The following is a 15,993-nucleotide window of genomic DNA, read 5'->3' on the forward strand; positions in this document are numbered from 1 at the left end:
CCATTTTCATATTTACATCTTCAAATGTTTTCTTTTACTTACTGATTACTTTTCTCAATACCAAGAGATTTAGGAATAGTAAGAAATAAATTCAAGATCTGTTCTAAGAATTTTCTTGGTAGAGAGAGATTAGAAAATGTCTATTCCCTCATTTAATGAAAAAAAAAAGAAATAAAAGGTCATGACGGCTCGTAGGTATGGAAGAGGAGAAGGTTTATTGTAGATACAAAGGCAAGTATAGCCTGAGGCATCTGGAAGGGTCCAGACTGAATATGACCAGCAAACTGAACCAGGCCATATGAGGACAGGGGAGGGGAGAGGGGAGAGCCAGGAGACCAAGTAGCCAAGAGACCAAAAAGGCCTGTTTAGCCAAAATCAATGGGTTTTGTAGGAATCAGAGAAGCTGAAGAAAGGGAAACCCAGCCCAGTCTCTGGGGTGGAGAGTTCAGGGAGGACCTGTAACCGGTAGGGACTGAGGGATTCTGGGAGAACCTGGCATTCAGCATCTGCTTTGGTATGTTAATAGATACCTCACTTAGAGATTTGTCTCGGGTTTGAGAGCTAACACTCATAAAGTTCCATTGACAAGCCAAAGTACAATTTTAAAAAGTCCACCCTGGCGAACCAATGAGTTTATTTGGCTTATTTACTAAGCATGAATGTTTGGCTACTGACAGTAGTGTGTGTACTCAAAGTAGCCACATGGAAATGTCTCCACCCAATATGTATAATGGATTTTTGATAGCTGCACTTATGTGGAGCTCACCTCCCTTGTCTTTCACAGCCCATATACTCTGGCATTACAGTACATTTCTCAGTCTAGATAGGAGGCAAGCCTGAAAGCACTCAAGTTAAATTTCCATTTTGAAAGATGGCTTTTTCATAGCTGCTTATGGGTAGCTCACCTTTCTCCCTTGTCTTTCCAAGGCTATATGCTCTAGTTCCTCCCCAAAGCCACAAGGCCACAATAGGGCAGAACTGAATATAGTTGGCTTGGAAAGAGGCTAGATACTCAGAATGAGTGTCCATTGACCCTCCTTATCTCCTCCTTCTATGATAGAACATCAATAGTCAACAAACCTGGTGGTGGTCATCCTTTGTAAGTAGACACTCCTAATCTTAAGAATATGCTAGGCTTAGGATAGTGCTGTGTAATACCACATTAATAAAAGGGAGCTGAATAGAAACTATATAATAAGATAATTTAATAAATATTTCCTAGGTACATAGTGTTCAACTAAACATTACAGAAAACACAAGACAGTTTTCATGTTATACATGGCATCACTGCCATAACTGTGCTTTTGGTTTTTAATGAGTGTATGTTGCAGATAAAAAGAAGTAGCAAATATGTAGCAAAAGATCATTGAATAGATGTTTACAACATTTAGCACAACACAACTAAGAAATCTATCTTAAAACTCTGATCTTGGAGTTACTATTCAGAGATCTTTAAACAGAAGGTTCTCCCTATCTTCTTCATGGATGAGTATCCTAGTAGCTGTTTTACTACTACCAGGCTTTCTTGCACCACCAGCCTCCAAATCATGACAGGAACACTTGTTATTAGTTATGAATGCTTGGCCTTATTTTATGCATGTCCCACTTGGTTTTACAACTTAATTTAACCTGTTTCTCTTCATCTACATTTTGACTCAGAACTTTTTACCTTTCTGTCTTTCTGTATGTCCTATTTTCCTGCTTCCTCTGTGTCTGGATGGCGGGCTGCCCATGGCTGACTAGCCCCTGCCTGGCGGGCTCCCTTTTTCTCTCCGCTCACCAGCCCTGCCTCTCCCTCCTCTATGTAGCTACTGGCTGTTCAGCTTTTTATTAGACTAATCAGGTGCCTTAGGTAAGCAAGGTGAAACAATAACATATCTTTAAATGGTTAAACAAATGAGGCATATACAAATGCAATACATTTTTACATAGTTAAATAAATGTAGCATAAACAAATGCAACACATCTTTACATAGTTAAGCAAGTATTCTGCAAAATAAACAAATGCAACACATCTTTACATAGTTAAATATTCTATTCCACAACACACAGACATCTTTCTTTTTCTTTCTTTTTTGTTTTTGTTGATTTTTTTGAGACAGGGTTTTTCTTCATCGCTCTGGCTGTCCTGGAACTCACTCTCTAGACCAGGCCGGCTTTGAACTCATAGATATCTCCCTGTCCCAGCCTCCTGAGTGCCAAGATTAAAGGTGTGTGCTGGCTACCACTACACAGTTTCTCACAGACATTTTGGTCTTAGGTGAAAGATAATAGTAAATGAAAATTGTATTACCCCTTTGTAAACTGTTTTACATAAAGAGAATTGCTGTTGAATTCAGTGAAAATTAGCTGGACCAAGTACACTCCTCTTCATTATTTCTTTATAACCTGTGTAGATTTGTCTAGATGAACTGACAGAATACGTAAATTAGAGTACACCTCCGGGGAAAACATTTGAATATGTTATCTTCTGATACCCTTATTACAGATGAGAGGCAGTCAGTACTCATGGTCAAGGAGGATCAATGTGCCAAAAGTGTTTGCTTTAAAAATGTCCACGTTGACCCTCCCTGGGTAGAATTTGGGAGACAAATACCCATCTTCAGTTTAGGCTCATCAGCAAATGGAGGCAGACAACCTGAGAAAGTTAGCATATACCATCCCTCCTATAAAGAGATTAAATTATAAGACAAAACAGTACATTGACCTTTGTTTTTCTCAAAAGGCCATCCTATATCCTATAGTTTAGTTTATGTTCAAGATAGGCCTGTTTATAGGAAATTGTCAGACAATATTTTTTTACATTGGGATGGAAGAGATCCCAAAGTGTGAGAATACAATGAGGATGAGTTTTTAAAGACTGCCACCCATCTTGTTCCTCTTCATAGTGTCCTCTGGAGAGTTCTTAGCTCTTATTTCTTTCCTCATGAGTAACTATGAGAATATGGGACACCTTTTTACTGGTGTGTGCTTGGATATCTGTATTCTCCCCTTCTTCATTAGGAACAATGAAGAAGACAGTCTGCTCTTACTTTGCACTCTCTCAGATATGACTCTTTAATACCTGTGGACATACTTAATTCTTTCTGTATTTTTCTGTCTGATTTTACCATCTTTTTGCTGGATTTTCATCAAGCAAAACTTGTGGAATGTGTATATGGAACCTCACATGCCAATAAATCAGTAAATTTAAGCCGGGTGGTGGTGGCAGAGACAGGAGGATGTCTGTGAGTTCAAGGCCAGCCTGGGCTACAGAGTGAGTTCCCGGAAAGGCGCAAAGCTACACAGAGAAACCCTCCCTTGAAAAAAAATCAGTAAATTTAAATGTCTATAAGCTAGTGAGGACTTTGTCTCCCTTATGGGCTGTTTATTTTATAAACATATAAAAAAATATAAAAGAAAAATATCCAATATTTTTTTTAAACAGTTCCTTGATGATATTCTTATACTTTTATCAACTGTCAATCCCTGTAACATGTCTCAATGTAGATAGGAGAGGAGCACAATAGCAGCCAGGCTAAATTCTCCAGTCAGGTTGACTGGGAGAGAAAAGCATGTCATAGGCAATTTTGGATTAAGTACCTGTCCTGGTTACTTTTATGTCACCTTGACACAAACTAGAATTATCTAAGAGGAGGAAACCTCCATTGAGAAAATACCTCTATAAGATCCAGCTGTGGGGATTTTTCTAAATTAGTAATTGATGGAGGAGGGCACAGCCCATTGTTGGTGGTGCTATCCCAGGGTTGGAGATCCTGAGTTCTCTAAGAAAGTAGGCTGAACAAGCAAGCCATGAGGAGCAAGCCGGTAAGCATCACCCCACCATGGCCTCAGCATTTGCTCTTACCTCTTGCCCTGTTTGAGTTCCAGTCCTGATTTCCTTTCATGATGAACAATGTCACATGGAAATGTAAGTCAAATAAACCCTTTCCTTCCCAAGTTGTTTTAGTCATGATATTTTATCAAAGCAGTAGTAACCCTGGCTGAAATGTAGTAAATTTCTGCACATATAATATAATTTCAGGCTAGCTTTTCTTTTTTATTTCAGACAAAAAAGGGCAAATGTGGTGATATTTTGTTTCTTCTTTAACAAGTAAAGCTTGCCTGGAGATCAGAGTGCGGGGCTGAGGCAGTGGTGGCACACACCTTTAATCTCAGCACTTGGGAGAGGAGGAAACAGGAAGTGATATAGTTGGGTGTAGAGAGGAAATGATAAGGTGGGGTAGAGACAGGAACTTAGTTTTGATTGTAAGGAAAGTGGTGACTATGTTGTTTCCCCAGCATTTGTGATTATACCTCATAATCTTATTCATTAGATGAGTCTGAAAAGAATTGGCCTACAGGAAGTAAAGGAGGTGGGGAAATGAGGCACTGCTTTAAAGTCATCAGGTTCTTAGAATATTGAAGTGGGCCTTTCAGTAAAGAAAGGTTTTGCTGAATGGGGGAGATAATATTTGAATTCCTTACCCTAAACCCAAGTTTGAGACTATTTGATAGAAAAGACTCCTGTTTGATATTTCTTACAGGCATCATCTGGACTGGGTTTTTATGGAACCACAAGGGAAAGTATGTATGCTGAGGGTGGTGGACTGCAGAGCCATAGCAGGCTTATCTAATCACCTTCTTGTCCAGAGATAGCTCTAGAAATGGTGACTCTTTATTAGGAGGAAGATCATCAGCTGGAGTGCCAGTAGTGGAACAGATTGTTGTTCATTTTGAGTTAATTTTGTGGGAGTTGTGAAATCTCTGTGTACTTAATATCTAAACATGTAAAATCATAGGTAGTCAGGCAACATTTGTCAAGATCACAATTTTCCCCAATGAGTTTTCTTTGATCCTTTTTGTATATAACTTGACTATGTTTTTGTGCTTCTGTTTTTGGCTTTTTCTCTTGATCAGTATATTTTTTCACAAATATATTTATTATACTTTCTTGATGTCGCTTTTTGATAAGTATAGAAGTTAGATTGTGTCAATGTGTATACTATTTCTTTATAAATCACTTGAGCAATCTGAGTTTTTCCACTTTATGTATAGTTTTAGAATCAGCTTTTCTGTTATGAATGTTTGGGAATTTTCTTTGGGTTGTGTTGAATTTATGCTGTACATTGAACCTCTGACATCTTAATATTGATGTATCATGTTCACAAAAACCATTTATATTGTACACAAGCTCTGAAACATCTACCTTGGAGAGGGAGATGAAGTAGTTGAGGAGTGAGATCTATGAGAATTTGTAGAAATAACTAGCCATCTAAGCCCTTTGAAACTGAAGCTCCAGATATCTGAGACAGAGTGACTAGATCTAAATCTAAATTGTTCTTGGATTAAGTTTTGCTTTGGTCTAATCTCTCCTCACTGTGTTCCCATTCCAAAGGAGGGGAATGGAAACACATGGGAATATATTCTGTTTGAAATGTCTGAATATATTTTTGAAAGATAGAATTTTCTTTTTGATTTTTACAAGAGGTCACAATCAAGAGATTGCCTTGAACATTTGAACATTGTTGGGACTGTTACTATTGTTCTTTTTTGTTTGTTTGTTTTTGAGATAGTTTTTGTGTGTGTGTGTGTGTGCACGTGCATGTGTGTGAATGTGTGCATGCGTGCGTGCGCGTGTGTGTGTGTGTGTGTGTGTGTGTGTGTGTGTGTGTGTGTGTGTGTGTAGCTCCTGGCTGTCTGGAACTCTCTCTATACACCAGGCTGACCTCAAACTCAGATCTGCCTACCTTTGTTTCCTAAGTGCTGAGATTAAAGGCCTATACCACTATGTCCAACATCAAATGATTTTATTTTTATTTTATATGCATTGGTGTTTTGCCTACTTGTATGTCTCTGAGAGGGTGTTGGATACCACGGAACTGGACTTACAGACAGTTGTAAGCTGCCATGCAGTTGCTGGGAATGGAACCCGACACCTCTGGAAGTGCAGCCAAATGTCTTTAACTGCTGAACCATCTCTCCAACCCCAAATACTTTATAATTTATTATTTTATTATTCTGTTGTGGAATGGAAGTGAGAGTAAGGGGTGGTTGTGAGCCACCTTATTTGTGGGCTGAGAACCAAACTTAGATGTTTCAGAAGAACAGTAAGTACTCCTAAAACATCTCTCCAGCTGGGGCTGTCTTTGGAGTTCTTTTGTAACCTTTTAAGAGGAAAATCCTTTCTGTAGGGAGTAGATTACTGCAAATGGGTTATAAGTGATAAAAGTTTCACCCACTTCCCATTTTTTGTGTGACTTCTTTCTTGTGGATGAAACTAAGCAACCAGTTTCATTCTTGTGCTATTATGCCTTCACCATCTTTGCAGACTGTATCCCTAAACAGCATAAGATAAAATAGATAAATAAGATAAAATTCTTTTCCATGCTAAGCCATCTTGCTGACCAGACTTATTTCTTTGTTTGTTTCTTTGGCTGATGGGCATTAGAATTAATTTTTTGTACATGTTAAGCATTCACTGTTGTCCTGAGCTTCACTCCCACTTTGACTTTTGAACTTTGGTAAAGGGTATCTTTTTTTCTACCAGAATGGCTTGTATTCATGACATTAATACTGTCTGAGTCTCCTGAATCATTGTATCGCAAATGTGTAAAATTCTCTGTAACATTTCTGTATGCTATTAATTTTTTAAAATTTATTAAAAACGTATATGATTCTTTTGCCTGTACGTTTGGTTATGGTGCATTCCTGGTACTCACATAAGTCAGAAAAGGGCATTCCATGGAACTAGAGTTACAGTTGTTTGTGAACAACAGTATGAATTCTGAGAATCAAAAGCAGGTCTTTTACAAGAGTGATTCATGGTCTTAACTCCTGAGCCATTTCTTCTACCCTGCATTGTTTGTTTAAATAAGATCAGTATTTACTTTTGTAGCACAAGTTTTATCTGGTCCTGCCCAGCCCTGCAGTCAGGACAAATCTCTCCCACTCATGTCCCACAGCCGCTTGGTTCCAAGTAAACACACAGAGGCGTATATTAATTATAACTGCTTGGCCATTATCTCAGGCTTATTACTGACTAGCTCTTACACTTAAATTAACCCATAATTGTTATCTATATTTAGCCACGTGGCTTGGTATACCTTTTCTCAGTTCTGCTTTGTTATCTTGCTTCCTCTGTGTCTGGCTAGAGACTCCTCACTCTGCCCTTCCTCTTCCCAGCATTCTCCTAGTCTGCTCACCCCACCTATACTTCCTGCCTGGCTACTGGCTAATCAGCATTTTATTAAACCAGTGTACAAGAGCATTATCCCACAACAACTTAGGTAATATTTTTTAAGTTTTTTTTTATTTGTCAGTCTGTAACTTTTAAATGGGATTAATTTGTATTATTAGCCTTACAGTTTAAACTGGTGCATTCCAGTTTTTTGTGAAGTAAGTACAGACCTAGAATGAATGTTTAACTATTTGGAGGAATTTCCAGTGAGGCCTTGAGTTTTTGTCTTTTGTTTTCATTTAATTTGTTTTGGTTGATTTAGTTGCTCTTATCAATACTATTGATCTATTTGCCTGTCTCTTTGTATAGCTATTAGTAGGCAGTTCACTTGCAATAACATAATCAGTGGACCCAGACATGACAGGGGTGATCATCCGTTTTTAGTTTACTTCTAAAATGAACTGGTGATTACATTAGAAATTCTGTGTCATGAAGTGAATGAGTGAAGCACACAGAATAATGTGGATATAATGTCAATAAAATATACATTTGTAATCCTGTCAGTCTCATCCATCTGTTATACACATATATGGGATATTTTAGGATTCAGTGACCTTTGAAGATGTGCATATACACTTTACTCAGGAAGAGTGGGCTTTGCTGGATCCTTTCCAGAAGGGTCTGTACAAAGATGTGATGCTGGAAACCTGCAAGAACCTCACTTCTATAGGTAAGAATGTGAATTTTCATCCACTTTCTAAGTAAGGGGGCAAGTGTTTCTTGGTTACCAGTGCTCTACTGTAAATTATGTTGCATAAAAGGAAGAATGTGGTGAATAGTTCAGAAATGGTTATATGGTTCACTGAAGATTGAAACAAGTTTTCTAAAATTTTCAACAGTCATGCATTTTCTGCTACTGTATTTTAGGCTACAAATGGGAAGACCACAATATTGAAGAACCTTGTGAAAGTTCTAGAAGAAATGAGAGGTAATTTTCATGTGCAAGCTGATACAAATGTCCCTCTAAAGGAATTTTAATATCCCCTTGTAATTTCAGTACATTCAACAGAAAAAAGAAGCACAGTTTTAATTGTATTGATGATTATTACATTTTCACAAAGCTATATACCTCAGTGTAAGGTAGCTAGCTGTTTGGTATTTGCAAGACATTTCATTAAGAAACAATACATGGCCGGGTGGTGGTGGCGCACGCCTTTAATCCCAGCACTCGGGAGGCAGAGCCAGGCGGATCTCTGTGAGTTCGAGGCCAGCCTGGACTACCAAGTGAGTTCCAGGAAAGGCGCAAAGCTACACAGAGAAACCCTGTCTCGAAAAACCAAAAAAAAAAAAAAAAGAAACAATACATGGATGGACCCTGCCATTAAAATGCCCCTCTATTAGTCATAATTCTGTGAGCTATGAACTAACTAGAGTTAACAAGTCTATTTACTTTCAAACCATTCAGGTATGACTATGATTAGGGGGATCATTGTATGTCCAAGACCTTATAATATACAAATAGACCATAGTAAAACAAGCATTACTGAAAGATGTTTGTAGTGACTTACCAAAATTCAGTGACAGGAGCAGTCCATGAGAGTCAAGAATGTAATTATAGTGGAGAAACCTTAATCCCTGTACCAAATGTCAATATTTGGAAGAGAAATTGTTATGAAGTTAAATTGTCTGAATACAATGTTAAAACTTTTATTTTATCATCCTTTAATAGGTATGTCAGATGTCACTCTAGATACAACCCATGTGAGCATACAGGATATGGAAATATGCAATGTACCTCTTTTTCTCCAAGAACAGTTCAGAGATATATAGAAGCCTCTACTATGAGTAGATCTGGTGAATATGATACATGTTTACAATTAATTGGTTTTCAACCTTCATTGGAAACACATCAGGAAACTAACCCTGGAGAAAAGTCCTATGAATACAAGCAATCTGGAAAGCCTCCAATTTGTCCTGGTTCATTTGGTACAGGTAGAGTGACTCAGACTACAGGAAAATCTTATGAATGTAATCAGTGTGGCAAATTTCTGCATTCCTCCAATTCCCTTCAAAGGCATGAAAAATGTCATATTAGAAAGAAACCCTGTGAATCTAATCGATGTGGTCAAGGCTTTGCACATCAAAGTCAGCTTCAAAGGCATAAAAAAATTCATACTGGCAAGAAACATTATGAATGTAATCAATGTGGTAAAGGCTTTACATGTAACAGTCATCTTCAAAGGCATGAAAAAGTTCATACTGGTGAGAAGCCCTATGAATGCAATCAATGTGGTAAATCCTTTGCATGTCCCAGTAGTCTTGGAAATCATGAAAGACGTCATACTGGAGAAAAATTGTATGAATGCAGTCAATGTGGTAAAACTTTTGCAAGCCATGGTGATCTTCGGGGACATGAAAGGTTTCATACTTTAGAAAAACCTTATGGATGTAATCATTGTGGTAAAGCCTTTGCATATCCTAGTAATCTTCGATATCACGAAAGAATTCATACTGGAGAGAAACCCTATGATTGTAATCATTGTGGTAAAGCTTTTGCATGTCGCAGTGATCTCCTAAGGCACAAAAGAATTCATACTGGAGAGAAACCCTATGAATGTGATCAGTGTTGTAAAGCCTTTGCATATCATAGTCATCTTCAAAGGCATAAAAGAATTCATACTGGAAAAATACCCCATAAATGTAACCATTGTGGTAAAGCCTTTGTATATCATAGTCAACTTCAAATTCATAAAAGAAGTCACACTGGAAAAGAACCTTATGAATGTAATCAATGTGGCAAGGCCTTTCTGTCTCCCAGTATTCTTCAAAGGCATGAAAGAATTCATACCAGAGAGAAAAAAACCCTATGAATGTAGTCAATGTGGTAAAGCCTATGCATTGCACAATCATCTTTGAAATCATGAATGATGTCATGCTGAAGAGTAACTCTGTAACTGTAATTAATGTGCTAAAGCTTTTGAATGTCACAGTAGCCTTGGAAATCATGGAAGGTGTCATATTGGAGAGAAAGTATAAATGTAAACAATGTGGTTAAGCTTTTACAAATCAGTCATTTTCAACGACATGAATGAACTCATACTAGAGTGAAACCATATGAATATAAACAAGGTGCATAGCAAACTTCATTTCAGATACATGAATTAACTTATACAGCAGAAAAACTTTTAAGGATATGCATCACATTTCTGTTGCTGTGATAAACAGCATGTCTAAGGTAACTTATCAAAGAATTTACTTTGGGTTATGGTTCCAGAGTTCATCATGACAGGGAGGCATGACAACTGAAGCAGGAAGCTGAGAGCTCACATCCTCAACCTGAAGCATGAAGTGAATAGTGGGAACTGGAAGTGATGTGAGGCTTTAAACTCTCAAAGCTCAACCCCAGTGACCTATTTCCTCCAGCAAGGTGACATTTCCTAAATCTTCCCAATCAATACCACCAGCTGAGGACTAAGTGTTCAAAATACTCAAAAGTTTGGAGGACATTTCTCATTCAAATCACCATAGAGAGGTAATGCCTTTACATATTGCTGTTATCTTTAAAGACATACATGAAATAATGCAGAGAAACTCTGTTTGTAAAAAGTCTTCAGCCAGCATGCCTGATTTCAGTTACATGAAGAAACTAATGATAGAGAAAATTTTGTAGGTATGCCTTTATATGCTACAACATCTGAGTTAGGGGAATGAATACAGGAGACAAACAGTTATGAGTGGAAATGTTTATTTAAAGATTTCTTTTATTTTTAAATATGTGATGTCAGTGTGTCAGCATGTGAGGATGGGCATGTGCTTTTTAATTCCCAAAGAGGCCAGAGGTGTATCTTCCTATAGCAGAAAATTACAGGACATTGCCAGCCACCTGATCTGGGTCCTGAGAATTAATTTATGTTAATTGCTGGGCCTTCTTGCTAGCCATGGAAATAATATTTTAAGAAATATTTAAATATAATCATCTTGATGCCAGCAAATAGCAAAGAACTAATACATGAGAAAAACTCTATTCATATGAACAATTTGATAAAGATGTTAGACGTCACAATTATCCTCAGTGTTAATAAAAATTGCTTCATCTCTTTTATCATAGCTTTAAAATAAATAAATAATTTTTCATTTTCACTGAAGTCTTAGGGTGCATATCACTCTAATATCTACAGTTTGAAACCTCGAGAGTAGACATTGACCTTTCTTGTATAATATTAGAGGGAACAGCCTTAATATTATACATCCCAGGGGCTCAGGAGAGAGAACTACTAATGGCAAGGACTATTTTGGGGAAATAGAATCTCAGCACACCGAGCTCTATAGTCCACTTGCTTTAATTCCTCTGGCATAACATCCTTTATACACAGCTTCAGTTCTGTTCTCATGTCTAGCTCCTTTCTTGCCTGATTTCTCTCTATACTTATCTATTGCTCCCTCTACATTCTGTCTTAATTCTCTCATCTTAGTTCTGCCTCATCTAGGTCCTTTTCACCTTGTTCTTACCCAGCTAGTACTTCCCCATCTGGCTTTTCCTCATCTTCCATCTCATTCCTCTAGTACTGTCTTTTAGCCCTTCAATCTAGTTCTTCCCCATCTCAGTTTGTTCCTGTCAAGTTCTTATCCATCTAGTTCTTCCATTCTCTTTTCTCTCCATCCCTCATGCCCTGGAAGTCCTGGTATATAAATCCAGGCTTCCAGGGTCAAACGGAGGGGAGATAAGAATCACATTGAGAGGCAATAACCATTAATTATCATTTGCAACCCCAAAGGGAAGTGGCCAATGGGGAAATGAATTAACTAAAGGCTAAATTCGGGTAATATCTAAGAAGAGGAAATCTTACGTGCTCAACTATAGTCTTAAACATAATTAGTAGAAAATGTTAAGAATCTATAAGTTGCTAGGTCAATGGAAGAAAATAAAACTGTCTTCTTTTTTCCTGTGGCTCCTATCTGTCCAAGCTATCTGCCATTTTTCTGCAGGGTGAGGGAAAGTGTGCTCAGTCGCTAGGCAACCTGTGTACAGCTAGATGCCTCTGGTGATAGTTAAAAGGAGATCTGGAACTAGAGGTAAGGTTTGGGAAAGGAGAAAGTAAAGCTTAATTGGTACATCTGCCAGGCCTTCTCAAACAGGTAGCCTGGATGCTTAAGTCTGTTCTTAGAGAGTACAGAGGTATCTCTGATAAGGTACTTTCCTCCATCTGGGGATGGACCTGATCAGATGCTGCCACTGATGATAATTACAGGGAGGCTTGAATTGGGGTTCTGGCTGAGCATAGCTGTCAGGACAGAAATATATCTAAATATTCCTAGAAGTGGTTAGGTAAGGAGTTAAAGGTCTATAAATTTAGTAAGGATGTAAGAAAGGAGGGTCCGAGCTACATTGTGTAAAGCTATTACTTACCGTCCACCTGATCTAGGTGGTGTCTCCTTGTGGAATTTATCTTAAATCAGGAGACTTGCATGTGGACTGTTATTACTGCTAGTTCTTGAAAGTGGCCAAGGGAGATATCTGATTCCAGAGAAAGCCTTTCCTGAGGCTGTTCTCCAAATACCTGGAATGTGTATGTCCAGAGAGTGATCAGTCCACATTGTTAGCCCTTCTTAGGGAAAAGTCAATTGGGAAAACTATGAAGGCACAAATGATTTTCGTAACAGAAGACAGCTGATATATAACAAGCCAAATAACACCAAAAGCTCCTTGGAATTTGGCTTCTTTTGGAGGAAATCCTTGATCCCTCCAAGTAGTGACTTTGCCATAACCAGCTGAGTTCTTATGATATGTTCCTTCAGCCTGCAGCATACATTTACTGAAGTTTATTTGGAAGTTTTTATATTCCATCTATGATTTCTTTTCTTCTATTGCACTTTTACTTGGTAATGGGTATTTTTCTGCTGCAGTGTATAGAATTGGATGCCCATCAACAAAGTGGTCTAGTTTTTGTGTAATTACCAGGTAATATTATTCAAGCTGTAGTGTCTTTGAAAAAGTGGTGGGTTTTTCTTATTGGCTTTGTTTTTCCTATCTTAACTAATTCCTTTGAGATGGTGTTTCTTGTATTCCAGTCTGGCTTAGATGTCAGTATTTACTCAGGGCTACATTTGAATTTATGATCCAAAATTGTACCTCCAATATTTTATGATTCTTCAACCAGTTTTAATAATGTAAATGTTGAAATGATTAATAGGATACCGGTAACAATGACTATCTCATGTGTAGCTGAAGCAGCATTTTCACTTACCTGGTAGGTAACAAAGTGGGATATTCATCACTCACTTGTACATCTCATCACACTGCTGATGTGATTTCTACTTTATCAAACATTTCTGTAGTGTTTGTGTGTGATGTGGTTATGGGCATTAGGCTATAGCAATCTATATAGGAGCCCACAGGTGTCTTGCCAGATACAGCCTAAGCAACCAGGACAGTGTGACACTGAAACACTGTCTGTCTGCCTATAATAGAAACACCCAGTAAAAGGAGCCCCTAGATGCTTCTGAGGACAATTTCTTTGTTTCTCCTCCCTGTGGATATACTACATTATACATCACACTCCTGCTATTTTTGTTTATTGTTTTATCTTTTAAAACTACACTTATTTATTTGTCTAAGTCCACAAACACATCTATGAGTGTATGAGTATGCAAGTGTGTTTTAAGGAAAATGTTTAAAAATAAATTTAAATTAAAAACAAAAAGAATGGGATTTTCTATACTGATGTCACAACTCTGGAGACAGCAGCCAGGGATCATTAAAATGAACTCTTTCTGGTCCTTTAGATTGGTGAGAAGTTTGACAGTGATAAAATCTACTTTTTATAACATACATTTTGATTAACAAGTAGCATTAGCTCCTAAGCAATCCTCTTTCAAAGTATCCTTTACTTGATTTTCAGCTAAGACCTCATGATGCATGCTGAACATGCTATAGGCATTTCTGTTAATCATGTCATAATTTACATATGTTCTTGCATCACTTTTAGCTAAGCATACCCCAACATGTTTGTGCTTTTGCCTTGTGACCATGTTCAAAAGTGGACTTGAGCATGGTTAAGGTTAGGCAGACCTCTACATGAACTTTTCCAGACTCTTGAAGAAAAGCATTGATTTGGAAATGCTTCCCCTAATCTCCTTGCCTCCTGTTAGTAAAATAATCTTTTTGTCTTGGCTGTGTTTGTTTTTTCTTCTTGAACACAGGAAGGAGAGAATCCATTGTGTTGGCTAGCTGTAGTGATCATAAAAGCACCCCCTCCCATTTCTCTGTATGTATCTATATAAACTGTCCTTTCATTATTATTCACTTGTCAACAGAATGACTTGAATTTCATTAGAAAACTTCTACAGAAATGGAGCCACAATCCAGAATTCTGGTAGGAGAAAGAACTATTGTGTTTCTGATCATTTCAGTGAGGCAGAATACATTGTTCTGACACAATGCCAGTTTGCTGTTTAGTTATAGTGTACATACAAATAAACTGGGGTTAATGTGGTTAAGAATAATTAGAAGTTCTGTATTACAGAGTTATCCACTGAGGGGCCCTAGGAAGGACAGCTTTAATTCTCGGGTGTGTTCTTATTAGAAGCTTACCTGTGAATGAGACTATTTTTCACACTTATTTTTATTTATGACATGGTCATACTCATGTCACTATACATGTTTGGAGGTCAGTAGACAACTGTGTATAATCAGTTCTCTCTTCCTGTTTCACTTGTGTTCTGGAGATGGAACTTTGCTGAGCCATTTCACCAGTACCAGGGGTTTTTTTTGAGTTTTGGATGGTTTGGGGGTACATTTTTATTTCTCTTTCATTTTCAGATTCAATGTCATTTCACTTTTTGTGTGTGTATTCTACTGTTTGAGGTTTCAATTTCTCTTTCTTCTTCATTAGCTGGTTAATATCAAATTCAAGGGCAGTTGAAATCCCAGCTAAGCTTTTCAAATTGAAGTAGTTTATATTTAAAATAATACTAGCTTCAATACATACATGCCACACCAACTCCAGTGTTGTCCGTGTGACATGAACAATTATACATGCATACATATGTATATAGTATATATAAATACACACACACACACACATACACACACACACAAAGTAAAACAAAACATAACCATATGCAAACTAGCAAGAGAGAGTCAAACAAAAAACTAAAATAGTGTCCCTCAGAGTGGAGATGGATTAGGAAATGTTTTAGCAAAGAGGATACTTTTTAAGGAATCATGAAGACATGCCAACAGCATATTCAGACAAACATGAATGTATAGAATTTCTCCTCAGTCAAAATATGACAAGGGAAGAGAAAAAAGCTCCAAAATAAAAAGTACAGCCCAGACTGTAGTGGTGACCCATGTGTATAATCCCTGCAGCCATGAGACTGATGTGGGAAGACAAGTTTGACACCTGCCTGGGCTACATAATGATATTTACAAAAAAGGAAAACACATGCACAAGCACACAGCACATGAATTGCAACCCTGGTTTTCTGTGTAGAAAAATCAAATTTTAACCATTGAATTCAACTACAAATAAGATTCTGTCACTTAAAAATAGTATTTGAAATTGAAATAAACATCAAGTGTTTTAATTTGAGTAAAATTATGTATATATAAATACATATATATATATATATATATATATATATATATATATATATATATATATATGAGTTTCCTTCCACATTCAGAGATTGTAATGGCAATGTGAAGTAAAATTTAAATTCTGTGGAATTAAAACTCAATGAAAATCACTCAAACGGTACAAAACTCAATGAAAATGACTCAAACAGTACAAAAATTGGTCAGACCTGGTGACACATGACTTTAACTCCAG

The 15,993-nt window shown here is 37.3% G+C and overlaps 1 pseudogene; it reads left to right on the plus strand.

Moving 5' to 3' along the window:
• Window positions 1–15,993, plus strand: part of LOC128094742 (zinc finger protein 431-like) — a 102,263-nt pseudogene that overhangs the window by 13,361 nt on the left and 72,909 nt on the right.

This window comes from Peromyscus californicus, unplaced genomic scaffold (genome assembly GCF_007827085.1).
Source record: "Peromyscus californicus insignis strain IS unplaced genomic scaffold, ASM782708v3 Scaffold_4__1_contigs__length_199733344, whole genome shotgun sequence".
Classification (NCBI taxonomy): domain Eukaryota; kingdom Metazoa; phylum Chordata; class Mammalia; order Rodentia; family Cricetidae; genus Peromyscus; species Peromyscus californicus.